Source organism: Bombina bombina, chromosome 1, assembly GCF_027579735.1.
Source record: "Bombina bombina isolate aBomBom1 chromosome 1, aBomBom1.pri, whole genome shotgun sequence".
NCBI lineage: Eukaryota > Metazoa > Chordata > Amphibia > Anura > Bombinatoridae > Bombina > Bombina bombina.
The window spans coordinates 828529128-828555620 of record NC_069499.1 but is presented as its reverse complement, the minus strand read 5'-3'; the positions used below and the strand labels follow the sequence as shown (position 1 = coordinate 828555620).

At 35.1% G+C, this 26493-nt stretch overlaps 1 long non-coding RNA gene across 1 annotated transcript; it reads right to left on the bottom strand.

The window, feature by feature from the left end:
• Window positions 1–8568: 8568 nt before the first annotated feature.
• On the bottom strand, window positions 8569–13336 carry LOC128640065 (uncharacterized). Its single transcript, XR_008399286.1, has 2 exons — window positions 11995–13336; window positions 8569–10016 (listed from the first exon to the last, which is right to left on the bottom strand). It is a non-coding gene; the product is annotated as an uncharacterized LOC128640065 (long non-coding RNA).
• Between the last annotated feature and the right edge of the window lie 13157 nt (window positions 13337–26493).

Below are 26493 nucleotides of genomic sequence, written 5' to 3'. Positions count from 1 at the left end.
GTCCCCCTGGGGCTATGGTGCCCAGTCTGTACATCCACTCCACTTCACGCCTCAGTAAGGTCTTGTTCCGATCACCCCCTCTGTCCAGTGGGGAGATGTGGTCGATGAGTATGTACCTGATGGTTGATACTTGGTGCGACTTTATTGCACAATGTCTCGCAACCGGTTGGTCTGAATCTCCTTCACTGAGTGCTAGTCGGATGGCTCTCCTGTTGTTGGCCATCCTTTCTTGGAGTGTGCCACTTGTTTTCCCAACATAGAACTGGGAGCACGGACAGAAGAGCAGATATATCACGTGTGTTGTGTTACAAGAAATGGAGTGTTTAATGGTGTACACTTTATTAGATCGGGGGTGATGAAATGTTTTGGTGGCTATTAAGCCATTGCATGTGGTGCATCCTAGGCATCTATACGAGCCTTTAATATTTACATGAGTAGGTCCTATGTAGCTTTTTTTAGGATCCGTGTGAACCAGAATATCTCGCAAATTGGTTACTCTTCGGTAAGCTATCATAGGTGTCAACTTTTCTGCAAACTTCAACCTCGTGTTAGATTGTATCAGGGGCCAGTGTGTCCTCAGTATTTTGCCAGCTTGTGTTGTGTTTGGGGCAAAAGTGGTAGCCATTATAAGTTTGTTCTGTGCTTCAGCTTTTGCTGCTGTGTGGATGAGAGTGTCCTGTGTTAGTGGTAGGACTTCATTCAGAATGTCATCCACTATCTTTTTCTTATAACCCCTCTGGAGGAATTTATCTTTCATTTCTTGCAGCTGGGAGACCCCTGCAAAGTGGTTCAAATTATTTCTAATTACTTGGATCATCTGGGATTTAAGATCCCCCTCAAAAGTGTAGGTGGATGACAACTATTGGCACTCAATATAGAATTTCTATCTGTAGGCTTGTGGTAAAGTGTGTTTCCCAATTTATGTCCCTGTATATAGATATTTCAATCAAGGAACTGTATTTCTTTTTCACTGTGAGTAATTTTAAATCTCACAGTGGTTTCTGTGTTGTTTAAGTGGTTAAACCATTCAAATAGTGTTCTTTGCCCCCCTCGCCAGATCATGAAGACATCATCGATGTATCTCACATAAAATACTATCGAGAATGTGTCTGTATTCCATTGGTAATTATTTTCAAAATGGGACATAAATATATTGGGGTAAGATGGGGCCATATTTGACCCCATCGCCGTGCCCGCTATTTGAAGGTAAAATTTTGTCTCAAATTGAAAATAATTATGGGTGAGGCAGAATTCTAAAAGGGTAAGTAAGTATTCCACTGGTGGTCCCTCGTATAGCCTGCCTTCTGTAAGATGTGTTCTTACTGCATCCATGCCACTGTCATGAGGGATAATCGTGTAGAGACTGTTGACATCCAGGGTTACCAGGATGTCACCAGTCTCCACATTCACACCCCTCATTTTCCTTATCAGATCATTTGTGTCAGCTATGTATGATCCGACCCCCCTCACAGTGGGTTGTAAAAGAATGACAATCACTTGAGCAACCGGTTGTGTAAGTGACTGTACCGCTGACACTATGGGGTGACCCGGAGGCTGGTGTAAAGTTTTATGTATTTTTGGAGTTGTGTACAGGATAGGTATCCATGGATGTTGTGTAACACAGTACTCATATATTGTGTCTGTTAGGTAACCCTGTTGTAGACCCATTTGTAAAATGCTATCAATTTGTTTTTTATATACAAAAGTGGGATCTTTAGGTAGCATTGTGTACGTGTCTGTATCTGCCAGTTGTGTCAGGATGTCTCTCCTGTAGTCATCATAGTTCATTAATACAATAGCCCCGCCCTCATCAGCGGGGCGAATTATGAGACTATGATCATCCTGTAGTGTCTTAATGGCTGCTTTTTCTGTGTTAGTTAAATTATGTTTCCATATTTTACTAGTCCTTTCCTGTTCAATATCCTGTGTGACTAACCTTACATAAGTCTTAGTGCTTGCACTACTGTTGTGAGGCTCAAATGTGCTGGGTTTCCTACATTTGTGTAAGGGGTCATGTATATCATCACTCTGTGGTACATGTTGGAAGTGTTCTTTAATTTTCATATTTCTGTTTAGCTTGTATATATCCGTTTTAAGGTCAATTTCAGATATAGTTTGGGTAGGTACAAAAGATAAACCCTTGTTTAAGACAAGTGTTTCAGCTGGAGTGAGTTTATGTCTACTTAGGTTAACGACTATGTCCTCCGTCTGAAGCGATGTGTTGGTCTGTTTCTGCCCCCCCCCGTCCTCCTGATATGTGGTCTATGCCACCTCCCTCTCCTCTTGATCTGGTGGTTACCCCTAAAAAATGTTCTGGTGTAGAGTGTACTCGCCCTGAATAAGAGGTATGATGTACAGTTTGTGAGGGGGTGGTGCAGATGGGTAAAGGAGAGAGTTGAAAATGGAGAAGAGTCTTTTAGGGTTTGAGGAGTGAGTGGCTATAAGAGAAGAGAAGTAGGTTTGCTTAGCTTAGTGAAGGTCAGAGGTCTAACAGTAAAGAATTAACTTATAGTGAATGAAATCTGGTTCAGAGCGTGATTTCCTCCAAACATGTTCAGCAGTTCGGGAGCATTTTTGTAGGTGGCGTGTTTGCTGGGAGTGCCAGGGCTGGAGCTGATGACTTGGGGCTTTGCGAAGTTGGGGAGGAGCGAGAGTTTCAAGTGCAGAGGAGAGAGTATTGTTATAATGACCAAACAAGGAAGATACGGGTGCACAACGGGTCTTCCAAAAAATATTTCAATGTTTATTGAAACACGTACCTAGGCACATACCAAGGCAGACAGGTGGAACAAGAAGGTAGTCTGACGCGTCTCACACCCCCTAGTGGCGCTTAATCATAGACTTAATTAGTGTACATAATAGACATCTTTATATAGGGCAACAAATGCCCTCACACTTGCCCATACTTTTGTTAAACATAAAGTGCAAAAAGATTTGCACTATATATATAAATATATATATATATATATATATATATATATATGTCAATATTACGTACACTAACTGCACAAAATAAAACAAAACAAAATATTTCCAGTTCAATAAATGCAATGAGTTTTTACACAGAATATATCGTTACCAATATTAATAAATAATAATCTTTAAGAATTTATAAGATCATGGAAAAAGATAATATGAGTTAGATTTTCAATTCTAATAGAGGAACAGGTTATTCAGAAAAATTATTATGTGCTTAAAAATAATAACATAACACAAAATCCTGTCATTAAAGGTAATACATAGTGTGTAATGATAATAGTGAAGTTAGTGTGAACAACACATGAACAAAGAATGGGACATTAGTTATTTTGTATAAAACTCAAAACCCTGTTGTATAACTCTAATAACTCTAATAACTCTAAATTCTAATAGAGGAACAGGTTATTCAGAAAAATTATTATGTGCTTAAAAATAATAACATAACACAAAATCCTGTCATTAAAGGTAATACATAGTGTGTAATGATAATAGTGAAGTTAGTGTGAACAACGCATGAACAAAGAATGGGACATTAGTTATTTTGTATAAAACTCAAAACCCTGTTGTATAACTCTACGAGGTTACATTTTGTGTTATATGGTTAAGAATACATAATAGGGGTCTATTATGTATTCTTAACCATATAACACAAAATGTAACCTCGTAGAGTTATACAACAGGGTTTTGAGTTTTATACAAAATAACTAATGTCCCATTCTTTGTTCATGCCAGCGGGGATTCTTATTTTTAATTTATATATCCAGTAGAGCCCTTTCTTATCCAAAAATTTGGGTTTATTTCCTCCTCTGATCATCATTGCCTTGATTGAAAATTTGCCGACATTTGTAACGTGTAATCCATTGAAATGTTGAGCCACTGTGGTGTATTTGTTATAATTTTTAACATCATTATAGTTTTCACAAGCCCTCATGCCCATCTGTCTTGTGGTTTTCCCAACATACTGATGGTGGCAAATCAAACACTCAAACAGATACACCACAAATTTGGTTTTGCAATTAGCATAGAAGTCAATAGTATAAAGAGAGTTGTCCACTGTGGATCTAAATTCTTTGGCCATGTCCACCATACCACAGGTCAAGCACCCCCTAGTCCCACACTTAAAGTTGCCCTTAGTGGTAAGCCAAGTGCTATCTTTTCTATTTTTCTGTACTAGACTGGGTGCTAATTTTGGAGCTAGTGTAACTGATTTCTTTTATACAAACTTGCATTGACCTATGGCATCCTTTAGGACTTCATTATATTTTTGGAAGACCCGTTGTTCAGCCGTATCTTCTTTGTTGGGCTATTGCTTTGGTGGTTTGGTTCCTGCCCCTCCGGCTTGCACCTTGTCACAGTGTGATGCTACCATCTGGCTGTCTCCCTCTGATGATGACAGCATCTTGCGACCAGCAGTTCCATCAGGACACTAGCTGTTGCGGCTTATGACTCACTTTGAATCTATTGTTATGGTGGGTTGTAGCAAGGTCAGGGCCGGATATCATGAAAGTGTGGGAGAGGTGAATTTGAATAAGGTTGGAGAGTTGTGGAGGGTCCACAGTGTGCAGATTTCTACAGGTGCAGGGTGAGGGGGAGACATAGGTTTAGCCTGTATTTTAAGATTAAAGGTGAGCAGATGGTGGTCTGAGATGGAAAATGGGCAACAGGCAACATCAGAGAGAGAGCAAAGATAGGAGAATGCCAGATCAATAGAGTGTCCATCGCGATGGGTAGGGAATAGGGTGGATTGTGAGATGCCGAAGGAGTTAGTGAGTGAGAGAGAGAGGTTTAGAGGGAGCAGGGGCAGATGGGTTGTCAATGGGGATGTTGAAGTCACCCAGAATTAGGGTAGGTGTATTTGTAGAGAGAAAGTGAGGAAGCCATGCAGAAATGTTGTCAAGGAATTGCCACTCTGAGAAAGAGGGGGGAGAACAGGTGAATGCAGTGGACTTGAAAGTCAGGAAAGGAGAGAGATGGAAATGGGGATAGGTACTGATAGGAGAATGAGGGGGAGAGTAAGATGCCAACACCACCACCATGTCTCCCACCTGGGCTAGGTGTGTGGCAAAAATGAAGACCACCATGTGTGAGAGCAGCAATGGAAGCAGTGTCAGAGGAAGATAGCCAGGTTTCAGTAAATGCTAAAAGGTTAAGAGCATTGGAAACAAACAGGTTGTGAACAGTTGTAAGTTTGTTACAGACAGAGCGAGCATTCCAGAGGGCACAAGAAAAGAGAGGGGATAAGCACTGTGTGTTAAAGGAGATGAGATTGTTAGTATTGCGTGACCTAGCTACAAATATGTATATGTATATATATGTATATATATATATATATATGTATATATATATATGTATATATATATATACCTTATAATCATATATATATATTTTTAAGAATAAATAGAACATATTCTGCTTTGTGAAGAACATTGGAATGTGTAATATTCATATTTCATATCAGGTTAGCGCACTTTAGAAAACATGATCGCATTTGCATGCGAGTTAAATGTGTTAAAGGTCTATGAGAGCGTTGGAAACAAACAAGTTGTGAACAGTTGTAAGTTTGTTACAGACAGAGCGAGCATTCCAGAGGGCACAAGAAAAGAGAGGGGATAAGTGCTGTGTGTTAATGGAGATGAGATTGTTAGTATTGCGTGACCTAGCTACAAATGTGTGTGTATATATATATATATATATATATATACACTGTATATATATACCGTATATATATATATATACCTTATAATCATATATATATATTTTTAAGAATAAATAGAACATATTCTGCTTTGTGAAGAACATTGGAATGTGAAATATTCATATGCACTTTAGAAACACGATCGCACTTGCATGCGAGTTAAAGGTGTTTTACTCCATTGAAGTCTATGGGGGAATACGTTAACGCGTTTGTGGTATTCGAACTTTAGACTTTTTTACGCTTCCATGATTTTTTAAATCTTAGTTTTAAAGCACCTGTTTACATGAAACATGTCTAATGTTTAAACAAATTATTTTAAATGCATATTGAAAGCTTTAGGAATTCCAGACCTTTTAATGTTCCAGCTGTTGTCTTCTATGATATTTGCACTCTGAGCACAATAAACTTACTAATTTCCTATGACATTTTTAAATTAATCCTATTTTGGGCTAGACATATCCTGTTCTCTCAGTAATTTCCTATATTTTTTCTGAAAGGAAGCACATGTGGATTATTTTCAGTCACAATTCATCTTTGCTAGAGATAAAGTGAGCAAATGACATGATTGTTTACCTTCTATTTATTGTGCTTAGAAAGTGAAATTGACAGTCACCTGCATCATAATGACAAGCAATTCTCACAAAAAAAGTATTTTATTTGGACAAATTTACACTGATCTATACATACATTAATATTCAAGGTACAATAAAGATCAGCAACTTTAAGATGAAATACAAAAAATTGTCTGGATTTTTTTATTTTACTTTTATTGTACTAAAATAGACATTAATGCAAGGGAAGAAAGCATAATTCTATAATTCTGTCGCAATATAAATTCCTGGTAAGACCTCACCTTGAGTATGGAGTGCAGTTCTAGGTCCAGTTTTAAAAGAGAAATTGCTGAATACAAAAAAGTTCAAAGAAGGACTACAAAACAAATAAGATTAAAATTATGAAGAGAGGATACAAGAATGGGGTCTGTTTTCAAGAAACAAGTCTTGAGAGGTTATATTGCTTTATATAAATATATTTGGAAACTGTTTATTCTGAGGAAATTGTTTGTGACATGAGGTAACATTTTAAGTTTGGAGGAAATGAGATTTAATCTCCAGCAATCTAAATGTTTTTTTTCACTGTTAGAGAAACCTAATTGTGAAACATGCTGCCTAAGGAGGTAGTGCATGCCAATACCTTAGATACATTTAAAAATGGCTTAGATAGATTTTTGGCTAAAAACAGAATTCAGGAATAAGATTGCTTGTATTAAATAGGTCAGCTGCCTAATTGTGAAATGTAAGTTCAATTGTCAGCTTCTTTGGTGTAAATTATGTAGTATGTATCAGGGTGGAACTTATTTAAATCAAATTAATTTAAGTCATGATTTAAATCACAATTTAACTCACTAGTCAGTAAGCCTTGATTTAAATTATGGTTTCCTACATAAAGGTTTAATTTTTAGAATAATAACTTTTAAGATTATTTTCCAGTTATATCAGAAAATGACTGATTTAGTTCATATATCATTAGAAGTACAAAGATAATTAAAATTAATGGGAGGTGAACAATCTTCAGTTTGATTAACTTTATTGGAAGGAGAAAAATAATCATTACCCTTAATAATAACAATTTAAATAGTTTTATTAAACTTAAGATAAGCATTACCATAATAATAATAATTGCATTGTTTTATTTAACTAAAACAATAACATTATGGTTTTCCCTTTTTTCTACTGCTTGCCCCTCCCTCCTCACACTTAGGTCCTTGTGCAGATCTATCCCACTCCAAATAATCTTCCATTAATTTAGCTTCTTGGAACTTAGTAAGGGGAACAATGGGATTAAAGGGACAGAAAATTCAAAATTAAACTTTCATGATTCAGATAGAACATGCAATTTTAAACAACTTTCCATTGTACTGCTTTTATCTATTTCAAATTGATATAATTTGTTGAAAAGCATACCTAGGTAGGTTCTGGAACAGCTAACTGCGGATTGGTGGCTGCACATATATACCTCCTGTTATTGGCTCACCCCATGTGTTCAGCTAACTCCCATAACTGCATTGCTGCTTTTTTATCAAAGAGATACCAAGAGAATGAAAAAAAAATTGATAATAAAAGTAAATTTGAATGTTGTTTAAAATTGTATGCTTAAAATAAACATTTGTGGTCTATGTCCCTTTAAGGTCTATTTCTGAAGACATAAAATCACAGTTTGGAGACCTATAAAACCAATATGATGTGATAATATCTTAAAGTTATAAAAATGTCCAAAATAATCTTACAGAAACCTCTTGACATGTGAATGGATTAATGTAATAAATTTGCCAAAAAAAAAATGCAGCCATGAATGTAAATATATGATACAAAACTAATCCTTATTTCAGGATAAATAACCTTTTGGATTAAAATGTATTTTAAAGGGAAAGTCAACACCATAATTTGTGTTGTTTTAAAAGATAGATAATCCCTTAATTACCAATTCCCCAGTTTTGCATAACCAACACAGTTATAATTATACACATTTTACTTCTGTTATTACCTTGTATCTAAGCCTTAGCAGACTGCCCCCTTATTTCAGTTCTTTTGACAGACTTGCATTTTAGCCAATCATAGCTGTCTCCATGGTAAATTCACATGCATGAGCTCAATGTTATCTATATGAAACACGTGAACTAATGCCTTCTAGTGAGAAAAACTATCAAAATGCATTTAGATTAGAGGCGGCCTTCAAGGACTAAGAAATTAGCATATGAATCTCCTAGGTTTAGCTTTCAACTAAGCCTCAGCAATATGTAGAACAGCTGCCAGGCAAAATACTGTGCTCGTGTCGACCGTGGAAATCTGCCCAATTCCACTATAACAATATGCAACATGGGAATGTCCACAGCACAATTTGCTTAAAAAAGTAACTTTATTGACAAAAGATAGAGCGACGTTTCGTGACTACTGTCACTTAATCATGCTATACATACAATACTCAGAGGTGGTTCTTTTAAACAGTTATCTTGGCGCCAATACATTTTACTCTTGAGCGCCACCTGCTGCACAAAATATCTTACTCTTCAAACTTTCAAAATTTATACAATTTGCAACAAGATACTTTTTGTTCGAGATACATAGTTTAAACATTTTTACAGCAGACATACTATCCTACAACATTTAAAGCAGTTATAACTAACCCTGATAGCAGTACTACATATCTACATACCATTATAAATCAAATTTAATTAAACCTATTCTTCACCAAAAGACTGACCAATCAAAGTCCCTATTCATGGTGTGTTAAGCTTTTTAGGGCTTATAGATAGAGAGGGCGCCAAGGGCTAAAGGTATCAGACACCAGTATAGTGTTAAAAATTATTTAATAAAAATCAACATATAGACATAAGAATCAACATATAAACATAAAATCAACCAATCTAAATAGGGACGTCTCCCTAGGTATTTATAAAATCCTATGTAACAGCTTGTTGCTAGATTGTATTAAATATAAAAGTACAGATAGACAAAAAATACATGTATGATCTGTAAAATTGCAAAAATCAGTAAATGGCTAAAACTAAAGATAGATAAAACAAACACCTTTATGCGTTAGGTTAGAAAATTAGATATGCATATGCCCAAAGGATACAGCAGATATTCACTGTGTGATATAGATTAGCGTGTTATTTCCCAATGGAGGAGATTAGTCCTGTAAATGTCCAGTATATTTGAAAACGTAGTAAAGTGCTTAGTGTCAAAATTATAACAGTGTTCAAGCAGTATTATACTTTACTTTACCGCTTGTGAAGTCTTCAGTCACACCAGGGACCGCTGCGGGAGCCAAGACAGTCTCTCCCGAGTAGCAAACACAGATCTCACACGTGTGTATGGACGGCCGTTTACGGACGGCGTCTGACGTCACGCCTGGTCCGTATTGTTTCTTATGTAGGTTGTATAGTAGCGTGCTGATATTCAGTGTTACCAAATTGTAGATTTTTTCAGCTTCTTCGGTGCACAAGCCCCCTATTCATAGGTTTAAGCTTGCAGGTGCAGTTGGATATTCAGATTCATCCACACTGTCAGATATTTGTAGTAAAGAAATTAACCCGGGTTAAAAATAGCGATGTTGTTCCTAGATGGGGTGAACTTTATTCACTCTTAGTATACTGCTACAAAGTCACAAGGTAATCGACGCGTTTCACCCACCTGTGGGCTTTATCAAGATGATTGTGACTTGCAGTAAAGGCCTTTTAAATATTCCAAGGGTGTGTGATTGGCTGTGTGTCTAATTGGTGTTTCTCATTCACAGGAGAGTTTAAGGTGGTATATACTTCTTCCTCTATTTCAGGTTAAAGTATCTAAAAAAAAAAACATATTGATAGTAAAACCGAATCCTCTGGTACATATCTTTACAAATACACAAAATCTCTATTACAGTGTGTTCCCTACAAGTTTTCCTATTTTAAGACATTGTATATTAAAATTGCAACATGCCAATTGAATATAAATGAAGTTGGTTTATCCAATGTATATACAGATCTTATTGATATGGTACATCCTTTGTAGAAGACATACGAAACCTAATGTCATTCCGATATATATATACACATAGATAAAATATTTACATATGCCCTATTTTAAAAGGTAAGCAAACTTGTTCTAAATTTATGAAACAAGGTATACAGTTTAGTTACATGACAGTGCTACCCATAAGTTAATGTGAAATTATGAAAAATAATAATAAAAAAATAAAAATAAAAAATAATAGAATGAAACAAATAGATGAAAAGAGAGAAAGAGAATGAAAAAAGCAAGTGAGGTTTAATTTTAGATTTAAACGTGTTTCATTCAAATAAAAAAGGTGAAAGATCTAGTTCTGAGTTAAGTCCTAGTGGATATAAAGTGTTATATTTATAAATTAATTCCGCTTCTTTAATTAATAGAGTTTTCTCTGTGTTACCCCCCCCTCCAGTGTCCTTTAATTTTTTGTACCCCCCAATAGTTTAAATCTTTGGTATTCCCATGATGAGTGTCCTTAAAGTGCTTGTATAATGAGGTGTCATCTCTTCCTTTTTCTATGTTTAACAAGTGTTCCCTTATTCTGTCTTTAAGACATCGGGTAGTTTCACCAAAATAGAACAGATTGCACGAGCATTTCAATACGTAAATAATATTTTTGTGTGTACATCTTATAACTTCTTTTATAATAAGAGTATTTTTGGAGTTATTAATTTTAAGAGCCTTCATTTTTGAGCTGTGTTTACATGATTTGCATGTGTAGCAGGGAAAGAAACCAGTAGGTTTCTTTCCCATCATATCTGTCTGAGAGTTGATTGTTATGCTTCTCCTAAGTTCACTTGGAGCTAGCATTGTTCTAAAATTCCTTGCTTTTTTAAAGATGAATGTGGGTTTATCTTCTAGTTGTGCACCAATTATGTTGTCTTCTTTCAGCAAGTACCAATTTTTTCTTATTATCTTTTTAATAATGGAATGATCAGCATTGTAATCAGTAATAAAAGGAACTTTGATTTTGTCAGTGGTATCTTTAGTTCTAACTTTGTAATCCAAAAGATTTTCTCTATTTGTCTTTCTGGCTTTGTCAATAGCTATATTTACATTATTAGCTTCATAACCTCTGCTGTGGAATTTTTCTGCCAAGATTGTAACCTGGTTCTCAAAATCCTCTACTCTAGAGCAATTTTTTTTAATCCGTAAGGTCTGTCCATATGGGATATTATCTTTCCATATTTTCAAATGGCAGCTTTCTGCGTGTATTAGGTTATTGCACTCTACTTCTTTAAAGTGCGTTTTGGTTTCTATCTCGCCATTAATGACCATAATTTCAAGATCTAGAAAATTGACTTGCTCTCGGCTATATTGATTAGTGAATTTGAGACCATAATTATTTACATTCATTTTTTTAAAAAGCTCAATTAAATCTTTCTCTGGACCTCTCCAAACGATCAAGAGATCGTCTATGTACCGTTTGTACAGTACGAGGCTCGCACCGAGTATGTCATCTTGGAAGAAATTCTCTTCCCAAAAACCCATAAAGAGATTGGCATAACTCGGTGCGAACCTCGTACCCATGGCGGTCCCTTCCACTTGTATATAAAATTGGTTATTAAAAGAAAAGAAATTATGTTCTAAAATGTATTTAATGCTATCAAGAATAAAATCTTTTTGTTGTTGTTCCATATTTTCGTCTTTATCTAAGTAATGTTTTACTGCCTGTAGTCCTTGTGAATGATTTATCACAGTATACAGAGACGATACGTCACATGTAGCTATTAACATTTCTTTTTCCCATTTTAGTGAATTCAAAATATTCAGTACCTGAGTTGAATCTTTAAGATGTGATTTAAGTTTGGACACATGTGGCTGTAGGAACCTGTCGACATACTGGGAGAGGTTGGCTGAGATGGAATTAATGCCAGATATGATCGGCCTACCTGGTGGGTTTGTGAGGCTTTTATGGACCTTGGGTAGAAAATAAAAAATTGGTGTTTTAGAGTGTTTTGGAGTTAAATAATTAAATTCTTTTTCATTTAGTACACCTTTTTTACTTCCTTCACTTAAAATTTTGTTTAGAATGTTAGTAAACTTCAAAGTTGGATTTAGGGGTAATTTTTTATAAGTTTTCTCATCTCCCAAGAGACGATATGCTTCTACCAAATATTTTTCTGTATCCATTACAACAACCCCCCCACCCTTGTCCGCCGGTTTTATAGTTATTTCAAGATCTTTTTGAAGTCTATTTAATGCCTCTCTTTCTTTTTTGTTTATATTTTGTTGTCTTATTTTAGGTAGTTGACATTTCTTTACTTCATTAAGTACTATTTTTTCAAACGTATCAATGTAGTTCCCCTTAGCATATGTTGGATAAAACTTAGATTTTGTTTTTAAATTGGTATGTTGAAATTTATTTGTCTCAGTATTATGTGTGATACTCTGTTTCTCTAGTGGACTTTTCATAAAGAATCTTTTGAGTGTTATGTTCCTAACAAATTTTTTGATGTGAATATGGGTGTTAAACTTGCTCATCCTTACTGTTGGAGCGAATGAAAGTCCTAAGTTAAGTAATTTTTCTTGTTCTTGTGTTAATACTTTTTTTTGTGTTAATATTGGAGCCATCACCGCTCCAATATTAGATGTGGGAACAGGGAGGCACCTGTATCCAATCATTTCCTAGAGAAAGGACACAGTATCAGTCAGCTCCGATGGCAGGTTATAGACTATGTGGGTCCGCAGAGAATGGGTGGTGACCGTGAGAAAATATTGAAACAAAAAGAAATGCATTGGATTCATAGATTGGGATCATTAGTACCACATGGTATGAATAGGGACTTTGATTGGTCAGTCTTTTGGTGAAGAATAGGTTTAATTAAATTTGATTTATAATGGTATGTAGATATGTAGTACTGCTATCAGGGTTAGTTATAACTGCTTTAAATGTTGTAGGATAGTATGTCTGCTGTAAAAATGTTTTAACTATGTATCTCGAACAAAAAGTATCTTGTTGCAAATTGTATAAATTTTGAAAGTTTGAAGAGTAAGATATTTTGTGCAGCAGGTGGCGCTCAAGAGTAAAATGTATTGGCGCCAAGATAACTGTTTAAAAGAACCACCTCTGAGTATTGTATGTATAGCATGATTAAGTGACAGTAGTCACGAAACGTCGCTCTATCTTTTGTCAATAAAGATACTTTTTTAAGCAAATTGTGCTGTGGACATTCCCATGTTGCATAGCTTTCAACTAAGAATACCAAGAGAACAAAGCAAAATTGGTGATAAAAGTAAATTGGAAAGTTGTTTAAAATTACATGCCCTATTTGAAACATGAAAGTTTCTTTGGACTTGACTGTCCCTTGAAATAGTATGTTATGTTTTAATAGTAAGTATGTTCTTTGTATGTTACTATGTATGTTCTATCTATGTTCTATATAAATCAAGGAGATTTTATTTTGACTTAATAGTCCCTTTAAAGCTTATGAATATGATTTAAGTAACAATAATTAAGTATAAACTTGACAAGAGTTGACCGGCTAAACCCCCTCATTTTCAATCCCTCACCCTCCTACCTCACCCCATTTGCAACACAGACTGTTCATGTTGTCTGCAACTGGCTTGTTCCTTTCTCGTGTCAGGGGATCCAACATTTATGTCTTAGTGTGTGTGTATATGGTGATATGAATGTATTATTATTATTATGTTACTTATAGAACGCCAACATAGAATTGTGCTAATATTAATTTAGAATTTATAATTAATATATCCATGTCCCATATAAAAATCCTCAGTCACATGAAGAAATTAGTAAATTCTCAGATGGATTATGCTCCAATACACTTTATTACTCTGTGGTCCAATCATGAGAAATCAGATACTCTTCCTGGGTGCACCACTTTGATGACTATTACATCACTCCAGAGAATTGTCAGGGATGCAAGGCACAATAAAACACCACTTTATAATTTTAATGCCCAACCCTTATATGGACTGGTGTTTATTAAAGTGTTAAGTAAGAAAAACAATTTGTAGTTACTTTAACTGAATTTAATATTCAGCTGTCATCAATCTATATCTATCATCTAAATGATCTGTCTAATTTATCAATCATTTAATTTATCAATGATCTAATTTATCAATCATCTAATTTATCAATAATCTAATTTATCTATCAACCATCTAATTGTTTTATATCTATCTATCAATCTATCTATCTATCTATCTATCAATCATCTAATTTGTCTATCAATCATCTAATTTATCTATCAATCATCTAATGTATCTATCTATCTATCTATCTATCTATCTATCTAATCTTTCTATCTATCAATCATCTAATTTATCTAGCTCTCTAACATCTAATTTATCTATAAATCATCTAATGTATCTATTTAGCTATCTATCAATCATCTATCAATCATCTAATTTATCTATCAATCATCTAATTTATCTATCAATCATCTAATTTATGTATCTATCAATCATCTAATTTATGTATCTATCAATCATCTAATTTATGTATCTATCAATCATCTAATTTATCAGTCTATCTAATGTAATTAATCTGTCTATCTATCAATCATCTAATTTATCTATCAATCATCTAATTTATCTATCTATCATCTATCTGTCATGTAATTAATCTATCTAATCTATCTATCTATCAAGCTATATATCATCTATGATCTAATGTATCTGTCTGTCTGTCTTGTATGTCTATAAATCTATCAAATAAATATATATAACATAAATGTATGTGCGCAAAGATTATTAAACACTCTCAGATTCATTCCACATAGAGAATAGAGAACATAATGTAATAAGGCCTACAGTACCTCAAGCTCCTTCATGAGATTCTGTAAATCTTGTTAAGGGGCAACGTCAACATTTCTGTATGTGAAACAGGGTGGGAGACACATTCATAGTGCAAACTAATTTTATAAACAAATTTTATAATACAAGAGGCACTGCTGGTCCAGAGTGGAAACTGCTGTTGATCCAGTACAATTTTAACACAATGATTGATCTTTAATAAATGCTAGATAGAATGATTGATTCAAAGAAAAGATTAGTCTGAGAATAGCATGTAGATGCATTTTTTAAAGTTTCATTATCTGTTTAAATAGTGATAAAATAAGTGAAACGTTTTAGTGTCTATAAAACAATGGGAGCTGCCATGTTGTAACTTTGGTTTTCCTTTCTGCTGTGGCCAATTAGGGACAGTTATAAATAGGTCACTAGAGTGTGCAGCCATTTTTTACTAATAGTTTTGAGTGAGGTCTGCTCATGTCAGGGCAGTTGTGATGATTTTATTTCATGATGGTGGGTTTTAAAGTGCAGGGCCAATAGAAAGAGAATGAGAGATGAATTATTGCTCATATGGGCAAAATATATTCATGTTTCTTTACCACACTATCACCAAATAGTGCACATAATTCCACACATAACATAAACAACATTTCTTGAGTGAACAAATTGTGTTCCTTTACCTAAGTCATATGCTCTTTAAATAAATTTGGGGTACAAGTCTGAAAAATACACACTTCTTGTGCGGGTGTTTTGTATTTTAAAAGGCAAATGTATAATACACTATATTTAATATGTTTCACATTGTTAAAGGGACAGTAAAGTCAAAATTAAACTTTTATATGCAGTTGTGAACTATTTTCCGATTTACATCCATTTTCAATTGTGCTTTGTTCTTTCGGTATCGTTTGTTGAAAAGTGAATCTAGGTAAGCTTTTAGGAGCTCTGGAGCCTTCGCGTGTCTTTAGTACTCTATAGCAGCAGTGATTCCACCAATTTTTAACACGTCTGCCACATACAATGTTGCAAAACACTGATGCGATACAGTACTAAAGACACATGCATGCTCTCTGGAGCCTACCCATATGAGCCTATCTAAATTTATTCTTCAAACAAAAATACCAAGAGAACAAATGTTTTTAAATATTAATTTTGTTTTAATTGAATAGTAATATTAAGAAAAAGAAGTGCATACATGTATAAAGTTTAATAATTGTAATGTCATGTATTTGATCTGTCCAGAAGTAAATGATAATAAAAATAATCTGGGCATCACATTCATGATCGGGCGTGGGATAATGGCCCCAAAATACTGTGTAGTATATATTATTAAAAACTAAAGATAGCAACATCTTTATTTTTTAATAAAATAACTGCATTGAGCAGTATTTTGGGGGTAGAGTTGGCTGGAGTGGCCTTTACATTGCGGTCTATGGGAACTATGTGTTCCCATTAAATATATATGTAAATGCTGTGTATATAGATATTAACACATAAATATATATTTATATAAGCATATACATAAATATTTACAAATTGCTGCCATCACTGCGCTACTTACTCCCTTCACTGCGCAATGTTCAGATGCCGTCTCTGACGGCATCAGAACGAGGCTCCTATAGGAGCCTATGGAAGCAGGTTTTGTAAGCGCAAGGCGACTGCGAGGTCACATTCTCATTGCTGTGAACTTGTAATACCCAAAACAGAATGAGAAGCAGTCTGCCAGGAACGAACAGCAGCATCAATAGCTTGTTCTATGGCCCGGTTACCACCTGGTAGTAGCTTCTTTCTGCCCAACTGATATACTTCAGGAAAGTTTTCTTCTGTGAAAAGCACACTGGTCTAAAAGAGGCTGCTTCCGGGTGGTAAATCGCCATAGAACAAGCCACTGAGCTGTTGTTCGTTCCTGGTAGAGCGCTTCTCTCTTTGTATGCAAATTATTATGACCCTGGGGAAGTCTCCCTATGGGTGATGGGGGAAACCAGACGTGGACTCCTTGCCCAGTGTGCTTAGAGGAATGTGGCTGCACCTCACTGACGAGGCCCATAGGAGGCCGAAACGATCGTCTGGGGTTGTCATGTTCCTTGTTCAGAGGAGAATTGCCTGGTATTTCGGGGCTGGACTGACCTTACTTGGCGGGATCAGACTGATATACTTCAGGAAAGTTTTCTTCTGTGAAAAGCACACTGGTCTAAAAGAGGCTGCTTCCGGGTGGTAAATCGCCATAGAACAAGCCACTGAGCTGTTGTTCGTTCCTGGTAGAGCGCTTCTCTCTTTGTATGCAAATTATTATGACCCTGGGGAAGTCTCCCTATGGGTGATGGGGGAAACCAGACGTGGACTCCTTGCCCAGTGTGCTTAGAGGAATGTGGCTGCACCTCACTGACGAGGCCCATAGGAGGCCGAAACGATCGTCTGGGGTTGTCATGTTCCTTGTTCAGAGGAGAATTGCCTGGTATTTCGGGGCTGGACTGACCTTACTTGGCGGGATCAGACTGATATACTTCAGGAAAGTTTTCTTCTGTGAAAAGCACACTGGTCTAAAAGAGGCTGCTTCCGGGTGGTAAATCGCCATAGAACAAGCCACTGAGCTGTTGTTCGTTCCTGGTAGAGCGCTTCTCTCTTTGTATGAACTTGTAATACCAGCGTACATTATTGTGCGCTGGTATTACACAGTGGAGCGAATATATAGCTTTCATGAAAGCAATATTTAGCACTCCACTTGTAATCTGGCCCTAAATATTTGCAAATCATAACACACAAGTTATATTTTCAAGACATTTGTAAAATAAATTACTTATTGCTCTGAAAATAGGATATAGTGTTGATTGGTTAAAGGGACACTAAACCCAATTTTTTTCTTTCATGATTCAGATAGAGCATGCAATTTTAATCAACTATCTAATTTACTCCTATTATCAATTTTTCTTCGTTCTCTTGGAATCTTTTTTTAAAAAGCAAGAATGTGATGACTAGGTGCCGGCCCATTTTTGGTTGAGAACCTGGGTTATCCTTGCTTATTGGTGGGTAAATGTAAGCCTCCAATAAGCAAGCACTATCCATGGTGCTGAACCTAAAATGATCTGGCTGCTAAGATTTACATCCCTGCTTTTAAAATGAAGATAGCAAGAGAACGAAGAAAAACTGATAATAGAAGTAAATTAGAAAGCTGCTTAAAATGTCATGCTCTATCTGAATCATAAAAGAAAAAAAATTGGGTTCAGTGTCCCTTTAAGTCATCAATACTTTCATAACAAAAAATGTAGCAGTAACATGCAGGTTCAACATGATTACATTTAAACATTGTCATTCATTCTGATTACTATGGTAGTGACAGAGAAAAATATTCTTAGAAAAATATGTAGATATTATTTTTATTTTCTGAGCAATTGTACATCTGTTGCATGTTTAAAATTTTAAAAACTCATAAGTTTAAGGTGAATTACCCTTTATTTTGTTTTCCACAAGCTCCCTGACAGATGCCCATTTTCATAATATCATAAGAGTTGATGAAAGTTGGGCATGTTAATGGATATTATAAGGTCTTGGTATATTGTCTGATGAGGTAGTAAGATTATTATTATTATCATTTATTGGTAGAGATTACTGCTATTAGTTAGGAATTTCCATTCGTAAAACTTCCGTGGATATAAAACCCAACCCATGGTCCATTTTTTTTTTTTTTTTTAAATATATAACCTACATAGGAGAATGTGTGTGTGTATATATATATATATATATATATATATATATATATATATATATATATATATATATATATATATATATATATATATACAGAAAAGACAAGCACTCCAGATACCAGGTCACAAATGCCTGGGGTACAACAGACAAAATTGTAGAAGCACTTGCCAGGACTTTTCAATGATTTAATTCCTAAGATGTGAAAGTTTTCGGGGGTTTAGCCCCTTCCTCAAAAACAAATGTGCATAGTTCAACACCAGACACCCTTATAACAGAAATGCCATCCAATCACACGCTCTCCAGGGTAGGGTGCCACTTATAAAGTGACATCATCATCCCTAGCAACGAGTGTGAATGGTCAGTTAGCAAACCTAACATAAATATATACAATACATGACACAGCAGGAGAGCAAGCCAAAGAAAATGCGATCATTACATAAACAACATAGTTAAGTGCATACATAAATCATCATATGTGTAAATGTAGGACACCATGCAACAAACAATATTTTCATATTTACATAAGGCCCTAGATGTATTTGGCCCTTATACTATATGAACCAAAAATGTACCGTATAACCATCATCTGAATAAAAGAGTAAACGTACCTAGGGCAAATCCTATGTGCATATGGGAATATAGATATGGCAAGAAGCAACTGTGTAAACAGATGAGGAGACGTTAGGCCAGCAAAATGTAAAAAAAAACGGGAAACATTAAAAGAGTTACGGGGTTGCCAATCGACATGGGCCCATTGTCATAGCAACGGTAAACACACCATGGCCCGTATGGCAATAAGTAATAGCCATTCCAATAGCGCAAAATATGCTTATAAGGATAACCCCAGTTTTAGACTTGCTAGCTTTTGGATCGCACCCCCCCCCTATTAAATAAGCGTTTTTTTCATATTGTAATATATTGTTTAGCCTATGTGTAATTTGACTTTAACTACACTAACATCAGGGCCATACCTTGGACTGACTTTAGCCCCAACCCACATCTGTCTTAGCTGGAATATTCTGTTTCAAATGAGCAGACATGTCCATTTGTTTTGAGGTAAGTTTATTGACTGACGGACACATTGGAGATACATTACAGACATATCCTTTAGGACTTTGTTTTCTGTTATGCCGATATGACTTTCTGGCAGGCTAGTCCTGCACTGCTGTGCAGTTTATATGTTAGCATTTGGCCACCTGTGTTACACATTTTTTTAAAGCACATATGAGCTATTGGTATAGCTATCACTAGTTTAGATACTTGTTATGTTTACCGTTGCCTTGGCAACGGGCCCAGGACGTTTGGTTCCCCCGTAACTCTCCAACACTGCTTCCCGGTTTTATACGTTTGTTGGCCTAAACGTCTCCTCCCCCGCCTTGCTACACCTACTCTCTCATATGTACATTGGTTATGCATGTTACCTTAGGAAGGTTCACTCTTTTATTCTGTTGGTCAGATAATATCGGTTTCAGACAGGCGGTTCTATACATTTGTAATAAGGTATGTTTATTGACTGACATCCATTGAAGGCACACCAACACGACCCATTACCGCTTAGGACTTCGGTTATACCGATATGATTTATGATTTATTTTCAGGCTAGTCCTCCTTTGCAGTGCTGTATATACGTTAGAATCTGGCCAATATCGTTACACACAGGTCTTATGTGGGTCGGTTATCCTTATAAGCATATTTTGCGCCATTGGAATGGCTATTACTTGTTGCCATATGGGCCATGGTGTGTTTACCGTTGCTATGACAATGGGCCCATGTCGATTGGCTCCCCCGTAACTCTTTAAACGTTTTCCCATTTTGCCATATCTATATTCCCATATGCACATAGGATTTGCTCTAGGTACGTTTACTCTTTTATTCAGCTGATGGTTATACTGTACATTTTTGGTTCATATAGTATAAGGGCCAAATACATCTAGGGCCTTATGAAAATATGAAAATATTGTTTGTTGCATGGTGTCCCACATTTACCCATATGATGATTTATGTATGCACTTAACTATGTTGTTTATTTAATGATCACATTTTCTTTGGCTTACTCTCCTGCTGTATCATGTATTGTATATATTTATGTTAGGTTTGCTATTTGACCATTCACACTCGTTGCTAGGGATGGTGATGTCACTTTATGGGTGGTACCCTACCCTGGAGAGCGTGTGATTGGATGGCATTTCTGTTATAAGGGTGTCTGGTGTTGGAATATGTAGTCTGAAAAGTAACAGTAGAGCGCTGGTGTAAGGGGGATACCACACAACTTCCAGAATGAAAAGATCCTTCGTTCTTCTCAGTATAGTTTTAATGTTAGGAGGGTTGGGGTAAGTGCGCTAAAAAGCTAAAGGTATCAGAAAAAGTTTAGTTCCTTCTTAGTGGTCGTTTATTGTAGAATTTTAGAGAGAGATATTATTTATAAAATTTGTAACATACGTCCTAAAAATTGTTTATACTTTGTTACATTGAACAGTGGTTAGAGGAAAGGAGTGTAATATTTTTAATTATATGTGCTAAGATTACTCAAATGGTAATTATTTAAAATTAAAAAGAAACTTATCTGAGTGATATCGTGAAAATGTTGCTATAAAAAATTTATGTGAAAATGGTAAAGTCGTTACTAGTGTTATAAAATACTTGTGTGTGAAAACTACTCACATAGAATTCAGACAGAAGCTACCAGAATAGATACAATAATTGGGAATACCCAAGAAGAACTAACAGATGGGTAGATAGACAAAATGACACTTGGAGGGTCCCGACACATAATCGATTTGAAACACTTAGGGATCAAAGGCCTCGTGAGGGGGAACAAAAAAATGAGGAACATGTTTTTTTAGAGAGAAGCCCTCTAAGGGAGGGCCACTCAAGAGATCTGATAAGACAAGGAAATGAATCCAACACCAGAAGGAAAAGAAATTTAGAGGAAAGAGAGGAAGAGGAGCTTCTAAGCGAGGCAAAAAGGTGGAGATAGATACTAAATACCAGGGGATCTTCAATCTTAGCAGTATCAAACTAAAGGAAGAAGAAGAAAAGGTATTAAGTTTAGGTCTCTCTTTCGCACCAACAAAAAGACTAAATAAATTTAACACACATATCCACATTAAAAAGTTTGTGAGAAACCTAACAATAAAAAGATTTTTTCTTAAAGGTCCCATTGAAAGACAAGTTACTAACAAACCTATTCCAGACAACATTCAGCATACAGATTTTAAGGTTAAATCCAGATTTAACCCAGTCCAGGCCAAGGGTAACTACCTTGACACATTTGAAAAACTAGTATGTAAAGATATACAGAAATCCAATCTCAAAAAGAATAAAAAACATAATCTAAATGCCAAAGAAAAAGAAATTATTGAAAATCTTCAAAAAAATAGTGATATAACCATCAAACCCGCGGATAAGGGTGGAGGGATTGTCCTTATGGACACCAGTAAATACATAAAAGAGGAAGACTTTTAAATGATACTAAGACATTAAACAAAATCCTTAAATGATACTAAAACATTAAACAAAATCCTTCAAGAGGGTAGCAAATTAGGGATACTGAATAATAGAGAACTTGAATTTCTGACACACAAATATCCCCGGATCCCCATATTCTACTTCTTGCCAAAAATCCACAAATGTTTGGTCAACCCCCCTGGGAGACCAATCATTTCTGGCATAGAATCATTATCAGCTAATTTATCCAAATATGTTGACAACTTTTTGCAAAAACATGTAAAGAATCTGAATTCATACATTAAAGATTCCACACAAGTATTAAACACACTCAAATCTATAAATTGGGAAGAAGGGATGTACCTGGTAACATGCAATGTTACATCGCTTTATACAGTGATTAACCACTCTAAGGGCATTAAAGCTGTAGACATGTTTCTTAAATCTGACCCACTTATAACACACCAACATAGGTCCTTTATTCTGAAAAGTATCAAATATATACTAGAAAACAACTACTTTTCTTTTAACGAGAAATGTTACCTTCAAGTAGAAGGCACGGCTATGGGCACAAGGTTTGCACCTAGCTATGCCAACCTGTTTATGGGTGCCTGGGAATCCCAGTTTTTCGATAGCTATGGTGCAAACCTTGTGCTCTACAAAAGGTACATAGACGACCTTCTAATAGTGTGGAGGGGGACAGAACAAGAACTTAAAATTATGTTTGAAGAAATGAATAATAACACTTGGGGTTTAAATTTCACATATAACTACAGTAAAGAATCAATAGTGTTTCTAGATTTAGAGATTATGAGGGTGGAGAATCAATTGGAAACAAAAACTCATTTTGAAAAGGTTGATTGCAGTAATTATATACACGCAAATAGCTGCCACTTAGATGTATGGAAAAAGAGTATCCCGATAGGGCAATATTTACGCATTAGGAAGAACTGTTCCAGGATATCAGATTTTGAACAGCAGTCTGAGATTCTATTAGAAAGATTCAAAGCAAGGGGTTATCAAAATGACATCAGAGAGAAAGCAATAGAATAGCAAAGAATACGGATAGGGAATCTTTACTAATGTATAAAGAGAGACCAAAGGAGAACAATGCTGATAAAATAACGATCCCCTTTATAATAGACTACAGTATTGATCAAAATATCATAAAAAGAGTAATAAAAAAGCATTGGTATCTTCTCAAAGAAGATGATATATTAGGCGAAAAAATCTCTGATCACCCCAATTTTGTCTTTAAAAAAGCTGCCAATCTAAAGACACTTTTAGCCCCTAGTGAACTGAAAAAAACTAAGAAAACTATTTTTAAACAAAGAGATCTAACTGGCAAAGACATTATGGGATTCTTCCCCTGCTATTCATGCAAGGCCTGTAGTCATAGCAGCAAATTAAAAAATATTGAAATTAACAATGCTACAAGACCTCTTATTATTCAAGACACTATAAGATGTACCAATAAAAATATAATTTATGTCCTAAAGTGCTCCTGTAATCTTTTTTACTTTGGAGAAACTACAAGAATGGTAAGAGACCGCATAAGAGAGCATATTGGCAATATTAAAAATGGTAAAGATGACACCCACCTATACAAACATTTTAAGATAGTTCACAAAGGTAACACCAAACATCGAAAATATTGGGCTATAAAGAAAGTACATAAACATTGGAGGGGCGGGAATATAGAGAAGAAATTATTAATAAACGAAGCCAAATTGATCTATAAATACGACACTCTACACCCTAAAGGTCTGAACTCTGAACTAGACCTCTCACATTTCCTTTTTGAATTATAATAGCACTTATAACAGGCAATATTATAAGATCCCCCCTTTTTGAAAGAAAGAAGATACCCTTCTATTATAAACAACATTAACTTATGAAAATAGCAATTTTAGAATATGTAGATATGCTCTATGTAAAACAGATGTATAATACCTTGGATACTATACTTATATTTATAAAGTTTTTATGGAAGGAGTTGTAACAGTTATAATAGAGTGGGATTTTATACTGTATTTTTAAGGGACTACAAATTGGTTTTTAAGAAAAATAAAATGTATGTGATCATAACAAACAGAACAAAGAGTCAGAATAAGAACCATTAATTATTTATTGGTTTGAATAAAAGTACCTCCATTATAAGAATCTGGAAACATATAAGAAGCATGACCTAATATAACAATACAAAAAAGGACTGAAATAAAGTTTCAAAAATTTTATAAATTTTTTTTTTATTGATTTGAATTTAAAGATTTCCACCTTAAAGACTCTGGACACGTATAAAGAGTATGATACCCGTATGGAGATAATACCTGTGATTCCACCTTAACAAGAAAGCATTTGGAAAGAACCAATCAGAACTACCTGCAACCTATATAAGAACACCTTTTGCCAGTCACCTGTATCTTAATAAAGCTCCCTGGTGAGTGAAACGCGTCGATCTAAGTGACTGTGCTTCCTACAGATGATGACATCTGAACTTTAAAACAACTTTTAACCAATTTCTGAGGTAACCCGGGTTATTTTGCTATTTTTGGATCTTTTATATTTGAGCTCAATCTATCCCTGCGTGCATTAGCACTAGGTGCAGGGTGTGACATTAACTGCTAAATTACGAATTTATCTCCCAAATCATTTCTGGATATAACATACATCCCAGCTGTGAGTTTCTTTCTGACAACCGGAAAATACACTAATGACGTCAGACGCCAAGACCCATGCGGCGTACTGACTCAGCTTGGAGATAGCCGTCGGACACAGGCTCCAGAGGTTCTTTCAAGAATTAAAGGAGGAGAGGAATCAGAATATACAAGTAAGCGATATAAATTGACTGTTCCACAACAGAAGGAAGTTTATGATCACTCCTATAGAGCATAACTTTGTCCGCTAATATAACCAATTACGGTACTTGCATAGCAACTTTGTATTATCCACCTGGATTGCTTTGGTGTTAAAGACTTCATTCCGGATAACCAAATCTATTATTTAAAAGTCATCACCAGACTTTATAACATAGCAATATATTGTGCCTATATGATATACAGTCCCTGGCTATTTGTTGATCACTACAGAGATCGTTTCATTTAATATTTTTATGTTGTTGTAATCTGGGGAGACGTCCCCTTGTTAAATTTTAAACTTTTTATCTGATAATAAATAAGTGAGATTTATACACCTGTGTACATTTATTGTATAAGGGATCTTCTAAAAGGTTATTTGGAACTTGTTATTTTTATGCAGCTCTGAACACGTTAATATATATTTTCAAACATTGCCATTGATATTATTACAAACTTTCTTCTATTATAAGTTTTTGACTACTTAGTTTTTTAATAATTTGCATCACTCTATGTGAGTAGTTTTCACACACAAGAATTTTATAACACTAGTAACGACTTTACCATTTTTCACATTAATTTTTTATAGCGACATTTTCACGATATCACTCAGATAAGTTTCTTTTTAATTTTAAATAACTAATTACCATTTGAGTAATCTTAGCACATATAATTAAAAATATTACACTCCTTTCCTCTAACCACTGTTCAATGTAACAAAGTATAAACAATTTTTAGGACGTATGTTACAAATTTTATAAATAATATCTCTCTCTAAAATTCTACAATAAACAACCACTAAGAAGGAACTAAACTTTTTCTGATACCTTTAGCTTTTTACTGGTGTTGGAATATGCACATTTGTTTTTTGTATGTCTGAGGAAGGGGCTAAACAACCAAAAACGCTCACATCTTAGGAAATAAATCATTGAAAAGTTCTGGCGAGTGCACTCTTCTTTTGCTTATATATATATATATATATATATATATGTATATATATATATATATATACACACAACCCCAATTTCCCAAAAAAGTTGGGACAGTATCGAAAATGCAAAAAAAACGCAAAAAAAAAAACCGAAGAGTCATTTGAAAATTCAATTCACCCTGTAATATACTGAACACACATTTTTTACTTTGTGAATTTAATGTATTTTTTAAAATATACACTCATTTCAAATCTGATGACTGCAACACGTTCCAAAAAAGTTGGATCAGGGACAATTTTGGACTAATAGCGATGTGACAAGTTGAAATAAGGTGAGGCAATCGTGTAATCATAGTATATAACGAGCCTCCAAAAAAGGCCTAGTACTTCAAGTGCAATGATGGGTCGAGGCTCGCAAATCTGACAACAGATGCATCAGCGAATAATCCAACACTTTGAGAACATTTCCCAATAGACAAATCGGTAGGATTTTGGGCATTTCATCTTCTACAGTGCACAATATAATGAAAAGATTCAAGGAGTCCAGTAAAATATTGGCGCCTAAAGGGCAAGGCTGAAAAA